The sequence below is a fragment of the Neophocaena asiaeorientalis genome, unplaced genomic scaffold, assembly GCF_003031525.2.
Source record: "Neophocaena asiaeorientalis asiaeorientalis breed wild unplaced genomic scaffold, Neophocaena_asiaeorientalis_V1.1 scaffold288, whole genome shotgun sequence".
Taxonomy (NCBI): Eukaryota; Metazoa; Chordata; class Mammalia; order Artiodactyla; family Phocoenidae; genus Neophocaena; species Neophocaena asiaeorientalis.
The window spans coordinates 666,109-676,028 of NW_020175529.1; the positions used below are offsets into that span (position 1 = coordinate 666,109).

Genomic DNA, 9,920 nt, shown 5'->3' on the forward strand with positions numbered 1-9,920 from the left:
TTAGAGAGAGGAACTGGGGGATTTTTTTTTTTTTTTTTGCGTCACGCGGGCCTCCCACCACTGTGGCCTCTCCCATTGCAGAGCACAGGCTCCGGATGCGCAGGCTCAGCAGCCATGGCTCACAGGCCCAGCTGCTCCACAGCATGTGGGATCTTCCCGGACCGGGACACGAACCCGTGTCCCCTGCATTGGCAGGCGGACCCTCAACCACTGTGCCACCAGGGAAGCTCGGATTGGAGGATTTTAAACAAGGAGTTGAATACCTATGTTGAAAGGGATTATGATTTACCTACCTAAAAAAGATATTTTTTTCTATAAAATTATATATGAACACAGTGAGACAATCCTTCCATATAATCATTATATATCATCAAGATTAGGGCAGAGGTTAGAGAAACTACTATTTTATTACACATAGCAGATGTGCTTCTTTTCAGATTTATCCTATTTGGTGGCCTTATATAGAAACAGCCATAACCTTGATCTAAAATGTTTCATTTGTCCATTGAGTTTCTTATGACACTCAATGAGTTATTGTCTCTTCATTTGCTCTGTTCGTGAAATGCAGAGGTTCATGTTAGACTGAGTAAACTGGATGAAGCAATTGGGCTAACAGTTTATCAGATAAATCCTTCAATTCTTTTTAGTGATTGATACATTATAAATTCTACTTGATCCAAGATATGAATATAATTTAGAAGGTACTAGATATTAGTGGGTTGACTAAGTTACAGCCCATTTCGTTTGTCTATATAGGCTATAAATCAATTCCCAAGGAATGGTGCTAAAGTTCAGCTAAGATCTTTGACTTCTCTACTCACAGAATTGCAAAGTCTGTAGGGCTACGGAATAAAGTCCCATCTCCTAAGCATAGCACTCAAGTCCTCCACCCTGACATATTATGCCTTTCTACACCTGTCTTCATTTACAAATATTTATTTCATCTGCTTTGACAATTAATCTTATACTCTTTTCATCCACCTTAACATTTACATACCCTTCAGGATCCATGCCAAATGTCAATTTTTCCATTAAGTTTTTCCTGATTCTCCCAAGCAGATTTAATTGATACATGCGTTTTATTCTCATAACACTCTGAACATTCCAAGTAAAGAATTTATTACATGGCCTTGTAATTATCTGTTTTTATTTCCATATTCCACAATAAAGAATGATTTCCAGGCTTCCCTGGTGGTGCAGTGGTTGAGAGTCCGCCTGCCGATGCAGGGGACGCGGGTTCGTGCCCCAGTCCGGGAAGATCACACATGCCGTGGAGCGGCTGGGCCCGTGAGCCATGGCCGCTGAGCCTGCGCATCCGGAGCCTGTGCTCCGCAACGGGAGAGGCCACAACAGTGAGAGGCCCCCATACCGACAAAAAAAAAAAAAAAGAATGATTTCCTCCTGGACAAGCATTATATTTTATTCACCTTTTTTCTGAATGTATCAGTAGTTTATACCAGGGAATAGCTCATTTCAGGACCTCGGTGAACTGAATGGATGAGTGAATGAACAGATAACTGCATGCAGCTATCATTTTCACCTTATATCTGATTCATTCCCACAATGTGCTCTGTGTAAGGAGACTGAGATAAAATGACTCTCTGAAATGGCTTCAGATTTCTGGACTTTGTGTCTCCACTCATGCTGTTCCCTGTTCTTACTGTTGCCTCTTTCCACTAATGACACTACCTGTGAAATCTTACACATTTTCCAAAACCCATGTAAAATGGTTACTCTTCCACAAAACCTTTCCTTGCTCTTAGTCAAATAGCCATCCCTCCCTCTTCTGTATTCCTTCACACATTGTCAGTGTTTCCCTTTTTCTCATTTCTTTCTAACTGGGTCTGTTTATATTAAATCATAATTATCGGTGCACAAGCCTTTATGTGCATATGCAATTACAAGCCATTTAAATGAGATCATATATGGTTTTCTTTGCACCACTCTCTTACAGCTGTGCAGAGGAGCACACATTTTAGGGCGAGGCAACTGCAATGCTCAATAGAATAACTGATATAGTTATAAACATTATCCTGTTTGCATTTTTTCAAAATAGATCTCACATATTATTTCTGCCAAAGATGACCAGACCTGGTACAACCCTTCATTGAATTGGGTATTTTTATTTGTCCAAGCGATTTCTTTAGAGCTTTATACCAGTTTTGTTTTTATCTAGAAATGTGCTAATGTGCATCTATGGTGTGTTTTGAACTGCTCCAATACTGTCTTCTAAAGAAAATTAGCTTGTTACATTTCCAAACTTAGAAAAAAAAAGATAGTAAAAATGAGTCAGCTCTGACACAAGTTTAGTACTAAAAGTAGTTATTTATATGAGCTAATCTAAAAGTAATAACAACCAAAGAAAGTGTTCTCACTCTCTTCAGAATACCCAGGAATTCAGATATCCTATTATTGGTATCTACTATTAATTACAGAATCTATTTAACACTACAGGAAAAGTTCTTTCTAAATGCTATATTCCTGTGTATTTCTAAAAGAACAAAGGGAAAAGGGAATAGCTTACTAACTATTACACAGCTAAGTGAAAAGTGAAGGGCTTATGCCAGGGAGGATGATGGGATATGTTCTCATGAAATCAGAGCACCGACTCTGCAGATGAACTAAGGTGGGTGGGATAAATGCAATGAATTGAGCTCTCTCTGCAGACTTATCCCATTATTTCATCACTAATGAATTGATTTGTCAAACATCAAAAGCAAAGAGTATAGAACTAAAATTTACCTACATTTGCTAAAACCTTCAACTCTTTTCTGTAATTCCAAAGTATGATTCTGTTAGATTGATCTAGTCAAAGATGTATTTAACAGTACTTGGATTATGAAAGGTTACCTCCCAAAAAATGCATTTGCTACCAAATTTATTTTCTTGATGAATAACTGATTTTCTTTCATATGGATAAAAAAATAGTCTTGTTTGTAAATAAATAGACACACATGTACATGAAAGTATATTAAGATGAATTTAAAATATAGCTTCAGAAAGATGATGTGTTTTGGGCATTTGGGAAAATAACAGCCTCACAGTGAATTAATACTATGCATTTTCTATATATATATTTCCTCTCTCAGACTTAAAAAAGTCTACTAAAGACTATTCTACCTGTGAGTGAGCTTTGAATTACCTTTGCTTCTGTCAAAGCCCATTTAACAACCTGACAGCATGAATCTCTAAAAGCAAATAAGGGCAGGAAGGGGCCCTGCACTCTTGGCTTGGCAGAATTAAGCTTCTTTTCCACAAGGGAAAGGCATCCTAGAGACATCTATAGTATTTTACACAAACTTAGCGAAATACTACATAGTGTCTTTTTTTGGAGGACTTATATAAATTGTGTCTGATATAAGTCTAAATGTCCCTACGTTGCAACAGTGTATTAACAAATACATACATTTATTCATCTCCATAAATCTAACATACTTAGCTTTAAAATGTAAGGGTTCAGGAGAAAAAAATATAATACAACCTCCTCTGTAAAAGTAACTTCCGATTATGTATTCTTTTGATATTTTTGCATATGTTCTTATAGTTTTTGTATAGAAACCTAAAGACAAAATGATTTGATGGTATTCCTTGAGAAATATTTTCTATAGGCTACACTGATTTTAAAAATCTGATTAGGTCTACATAAGCCTAAGTTTAATACAGTGGTCATTCGATTAATACAACAAAATGGTTTGCTTGAACAAATACTTACTTGTAAACATTCAACATCCAGGCACAGAGGTCTGTGTTTTATTAACCAATGTCCTTGAGAACATATCTATGTAACTTGAGCAACTCCCTTTTCACTAATGGAGTGGAACATCATCGTAGAGAGAATTCTATTAAACAAAAAGTCAGTCTTACTATTGGATCTTGCTGGATCAATGACGCTAAAAACATTACCCCAGTTTGAAAAGTATTCATTGTCAGATGTCCATCTAAATATTTATGGCCATTTTGTTTAAATGAAACACGTTAAAAATTATACCATTGAATGATGGACATATGGAGCCTATGTGTTGGTAAATTGATAAATCATACTCCAGGTGAAGTGAACTCTTTAGAACACCCAGAGTAGAAGTTGATGGTAGGCAAAAAAACATTCATTCTCACACGTACATGCATATTTCAGCTTTTCCAAGAAGTCACTTTGTATCAATTCTGCCTTCAGTTGAAAGGAAAATTTATTTTAGGCTTGGGCTACTTTTACCTTTTCATTTTTTAATTTTATTGCAGTATAGCTGATTTACAATGTTGTGTTAGTTTTAGGTGTACAGCAAAGTGATTCAGCTATACATATATATGTATATAAATATATAATAATGTATATAAATCTATTCATTCTTTTTCATATTCTTTTCTCATATAGGCTATCACAGAATACTGAGTAGAGTTCCCTGTGCTAGACAGTAGGTCTTTGTTAGTTATCTATCAGTGTGTGTATGTTCATCCTAAGCTCCTGATTTATCCCTCCCTGCCATGTTTCCCTTTTGGTAACCATAAGTTTCTTTTCGATATCTGTAATTCTGTTTCTGTTTTATAAATAAGTTCATTTGTATCATTTTTAAAATTAGATACCTTTACCTTTTTAAATTGAAGTCTGACTAGATAAGTCTATTTTCAGATTGAAAACCAGATCATCTGCATTATGAATCTCAATAATACAATTAAAGCATTTGAGCTGTGAAAGATTATTGCATAATATTTCAGCTTTTAAGAAGGCAAAACCTAAAAATAAAATAAAATAAAATAAAATGTTAGCGTCCAACATTCAAAAAAAAAAGGCAAAACTTCAAAAATTCAGCTTACAGTTGATTGGTTGAGAGAATCGCCAACTGAAAATGAACTAAAACTGAGAAAACTTGAGATTAATTTATATTCTTACAAAATACACAAAATGGGTGAAGGGGGTCAAAAGGTACAAACCTCCAGTTATAAAATAAGTCATAGGGATATAATGTACAGCATGGTGACTATAGTTGATAATACTGTATTGCATATTTGAAAGTTGTGAAAAGAGTAGGTCTTAAACATTCTCATCACAGGAAAAATATTTTTGTAATTATGTATGGTGACAGATGTTAAGTAGACTTATTGTAGTGATCATTTCACAATATATACATACATCAAATCATTATGTTGTACACCTGAAGTTAATATAACATTATATGTCAATTTTAACACATACATACACATACACACACAAAGAAATAAAACAATAAAAGACAAATACCCCCAATATAGCTAATTCAATCTTATAAACAGATATAAAAATTAACAAGTATAAGCATGAAAAAAATATTAGAAAAAATTATGCCACATGGACAGGTGATCTAATAAGAAAATTTTCCTCACCTTTTTTTTATAGAAAGTTTTCAGTTTTTAAGGAAATTTTGGTATAATTACATATAACTTGTATTATCATTTGTTCTGAAAAGTTTACATAAAAACTAAAAGATATTCTAAAGCACTTCAAATCATTAAAGTATCATTTTGAAGGAAATGTATTGCAATCTGAGTTCTGCCTTCCTTAAGTATTATTTTTAATAATATGTAAGGTGATGCTCATTTCTTCTCCCTGGGATTTCTCTGATAGTTTTTTTGGTTACAAAATTCTTCAAATGATTGCTGAGAATGCCCTAAATTCCATGAAAAGGAAAGGTATTTTCACAAGGAAACTTGAGGCATGAGGTACCATGGAGACTTGTTTATTTCTGCAAAGTGAATGAATTGGATAAGGTTTTTAATGGCCAGACTGAACAGAATAAACCAAGTCCTCCATGGATTAATGTTTCTGAAAGTCTAAAGGCCTCTTCTGCAGTTGGCAGAGGGCTGCATTATGGTTGAAGTAAACTCCCTTTTCAAAAACTCTTATTTATCCCTAAAAATAAAGACACAGAGGAGGAAATCATAGAGTATTTTAAAAAGCATTTATATTGTCTATCAATTTAGCATTTATCTCAGACATGACAGCTATTTCAATATGTAAAAACATACACATATTAAGAAGTTATGTGTACTTAACAAAGAGGTCATCTTTTCTGTTACCCCAACATTTCTAGGACAAAGTCAAGGGAAGTATCTGGAACAAAATTTTAAAACAAATGTTATTCTCTGAATTATAGGTCTTATATCTGTTCTGGAAATAGTTGCATGGCCAGTGTAATTATGACTTATATGAGTCACAGAAGCTGCTCTAGGCACTGTTCACCCTATTTATACTCTAGCCCTGGAACAAATACTCAGAAGTTAAGGATACAGTGACAAAGACCGATGTCAGGTGAAGTTCAATGGCCACAGCCTCCTTTCTTATAACTCGAACTAAACTTAAGGATCCCAGCAGACAGGTTAGGGAGACCTCCTACCTCCCTGAAAATCTTCAGTAGTTATGAGAGGACATACAAGGCAGATCACAGCTTCGTTTGAGGTCTGACCTTGCTGGGCTATTATAGAGAATTGAATCCTACTGAAAAATTTGGCCATAGCAATTTTCTCTACAGCAGAATAATGTACTTCACAAGAGAAGTGTCAGATTATTGAATTCTTTGTGCTGAAATGCTCTTTGTACCAGGGTGTATGTATTGGACCCTACAAGCCAAATACAGTTCCTATACATTCTGTCCAGCTTCAGCTTACAAGTCATCTTGCTGTGTGGGAATTTTTATACAGCAACAATGTGTTAGTTGAATGCCACTGAATGTTTTTTTTTTTTCTATTTTCTCTTGAGTTAATAGAATCAAAGGAAAGAAAGAAGACAAAAATTATGAGAATTGTAGTTTCAAAAGTAGAAAAAAATATTAAAGTCCCATTTTCCCACAAGACAAAACTAGCAATACATTTAGAAAATCTTGTCTCCATATTCAGTCTCTCTAAAAGTAATTGTGTGTGGACTGTATCAAACTGTAAGCCCATGGGTAGAAGAAACTATGTATTTAAACACAGTTATGAAGAATTAGATCCTTAAGAAGTAGACAGCAAATATTGAAAAAGCATCTTTTGATATAAGAGAGACTGTGAGGCTTAAAATATTCTTTATTCAAGACTGGGGGAGAATTTCTGCTGTTCTCATTATTTCATTGTATGTATAATTTATTTTTAACAATTTAATATTTCTTGCTGTGGACAATTTTCTACTATATCTTAGAATGAACTTTTCAAGATTCCCTACAGATCTTTAAAAGAAGAAGCTTGTGTGATTCATTGAAATTTCATAAAAAGGTGTTGTAAGCTCATTAAGAGAAATGAATTAAGTTGGTGACATAATGGAAGCTTAGCAAACATTATGTTACTCCTCACTCATTTCATATATACTTATATTTCTTTCTGGTGCCTTGATAATGTTTCATTTTGTGATCTGGTCAATTTTCACTCTCACTCCCTTTTTCCTTCCAGCTAATATTTACTGGATATACTTATCATACTAAATACTATAATATAAGCAACAGTCCAGGGCAATGCAGCTAATACTATCCTCATTTTTTGGAGAAAGAAATTGAGTCTCAACAATTTAAAGTCTTGCCTCATAAGGCAAGTAAACAGCAGAGCTCAGAATCCAATCCTGGATTGGATTAATCCTAACCAGGCATATTCCAGCTCAGAGATGAAATTTCTCTGAATTAGACTTTGAGAGTCATATCCGTTAGGAATTGAAATAGATCTTAGGGATTACTTGAATAGTGGTTCCCAAACCTTGTTTTGTGCAATCAAAATCACTGTGGAGTAAAGAACACAGATTCTTCGGCACTGGTCCTAAATTCAGATTATTCTGGACTGGGCTGGAGCTAAGGTATTTGTATTTTGAACATGCTTCACAGCTGAATGGATGTGCAGTGGATTTGGAAAGCATGGAACTCTTCCAGATCCCTTATTTTAGAAATGAGACAGCTGAGACTTGTGTTTGTGATGATGAGAGGAATAAAGCCCAGACTTCTCCTCCTCTCACCAGTCCTTTTTCTACTCTATCATAATCAGCAACTAGTCCTTGTGTATGACTGTACCCAGGGACTGCATAATTATTATTTTATTTTTCTTTACTGTCTCTGCAACTGAGCAGGACCCAATGGGGCCTTCCCAAGACAGATTCCTCCCATATATCCTCTCCTGTAGCTCCTCTCTGAAGTACCCAGATAATAGTATCTTATGCATATTTCCTGAGTTTTTCAGATGCTAAAACAACCACCAAATGGAAGAAATTAACTACTTGATGATAGTGATCAAGTAGCCCGCAGACCTACTGACGCCTAAGGATTGATAATGTCAACTGCCCTGTTACCTCACCATCAACCAGAGAATTGTGCATGAGCTGATCTCATACCCTCGGACACCCTTCCCTCACCTGGTCTCTATAAATGCTTTGCTGAAACCTGTGGGGGAGTTCAGGGTGTTTTTGAGCAGAAGCCACCTGTTCTCCTTGCATGGCCCTGTAATAAACCTTTCTCTATTCCAAGCTCTGAGGTTTTGGTATTGTTTGGCCTCAGTGTGCGTCGGGCACACGAATTTGCATCGGTAATATCTCTAGTCATTTTCTTTAGAAAACTGTGAATGAAATGAATGCATTTATTGAGACTTGCTTAAAAATGTTCATGAAATACTGTGCCTTGTCTACTGTTATTTTGGTTAAAGGAAACAGGGAGCAATTGAACCTTTATGAAAAAATATTTACTACCACAGATGGTACCCTCCATATGGGAAAGCATATTTGGGTTGTTAAGTATTGTGTCAGTGGCCTGACCAAAGCATATTAAACCCCATTTAAAATCAAAGTTCATGTCAAAGTACCTTGAAAGAGCAATCCCACAGTGAAATTCCAGAGGGGGAAGTGCACAGAACAGATTAATAAAGCCCATTAGAAGGTGTCTGAGACACTGTTACACTTCGAGAATGTGGCTTTGGTGAGTGAGAAAGGCTAATGATGACACCTGAACTAATTTCCCACTTGAATTCTCACTTTGTTTTTAATCTTATATTAAATATGAAGAGAAAAATTAAAGGAATATAAATTTTCTGAAAGTTTCTTAGTGTTTGGGCAGACTGTATGTCTTTTTTTTAAGGGTGGTGGCTTATGAGTACATTTATTCTTATGTAATAGACCATTAGTATTATGTTATAAAACTCATCACATTAAAACAATATTCAAGCTGAACTAGCTCTAAGCCCTTCCTTTAACACAGGGGAAAGGAAGCATTTCCTTCTAATTCATGGATCCCAAACTCTCTGGCCGAGGACCAGCGCCAATCATCAGCCTTTTAAGAACCGGGCTTCACAGTAGGAGGTGAGCAGCAGGTGAGTGAGCAAAGCTTCCTCTGCCACTTCCCATTGCTCCCCATTGCTCCCCGTCCCTCCCCATCGCTCCCCATCCCTCCCCATTGCTCCCCATCGCTTGCATTACCTCTTGAACCATCCCTCCCCCATGCCCCCTTGGAAAAACTGTCTTCCAGGAAACCGGTCCCTGGTGCTAAAAAGGTTGGGGACTGCTGTTCTAATTATTTGCAGGTATTATCTCCTAAATTACAGAGTGAACCTTAAGAAAAAATAACCTCATCTTGCACTGCATTGTAGTGTCACAGAAACTCAAGTGAAGCCTTACTTGAATTAGATGTGAATATTTGTTGAAGGATGTGGCTGACTTGGAACTGGATGGTGATCATTGGTCAGCATGATGTTTCTGAGGATACAAGGAACACTCACATACAAGATACTATCTTTCAAGAACACTGAAGGGGGGCTTCCCTGGTGGCGCAGTGGTTGAGAGTCCGCCTGCCGATGCAGGGGACACAGGTTCGTGCCCCGGTCCGGGAAGATCCCGCATGCCGCAGAGCGGCTGAGCCCGTGAGCCATGGCCGCTGAGCCTGCGTGTCCGGAGCCTGTGCTCCGCAACGGGAGAGGCCACAGCAGTGAGAGGCCCGCATACCGCAAAAAAA

General features: G+C 36.6%; 1 protein-coding gene across 3 annotated transcripts in view; it reads right to left on the reverse strand.

Annotated features, from left to right (window-relative positions):
• The window catches only part of PCDH7 (protocadherin 7), a 405,114-nt gene that overhangs the window by 63,470 nt on the left and 331,724 nt on the right, over window positions 1-9,920 (reverse strand). The window lies entirely within an intron of this gene.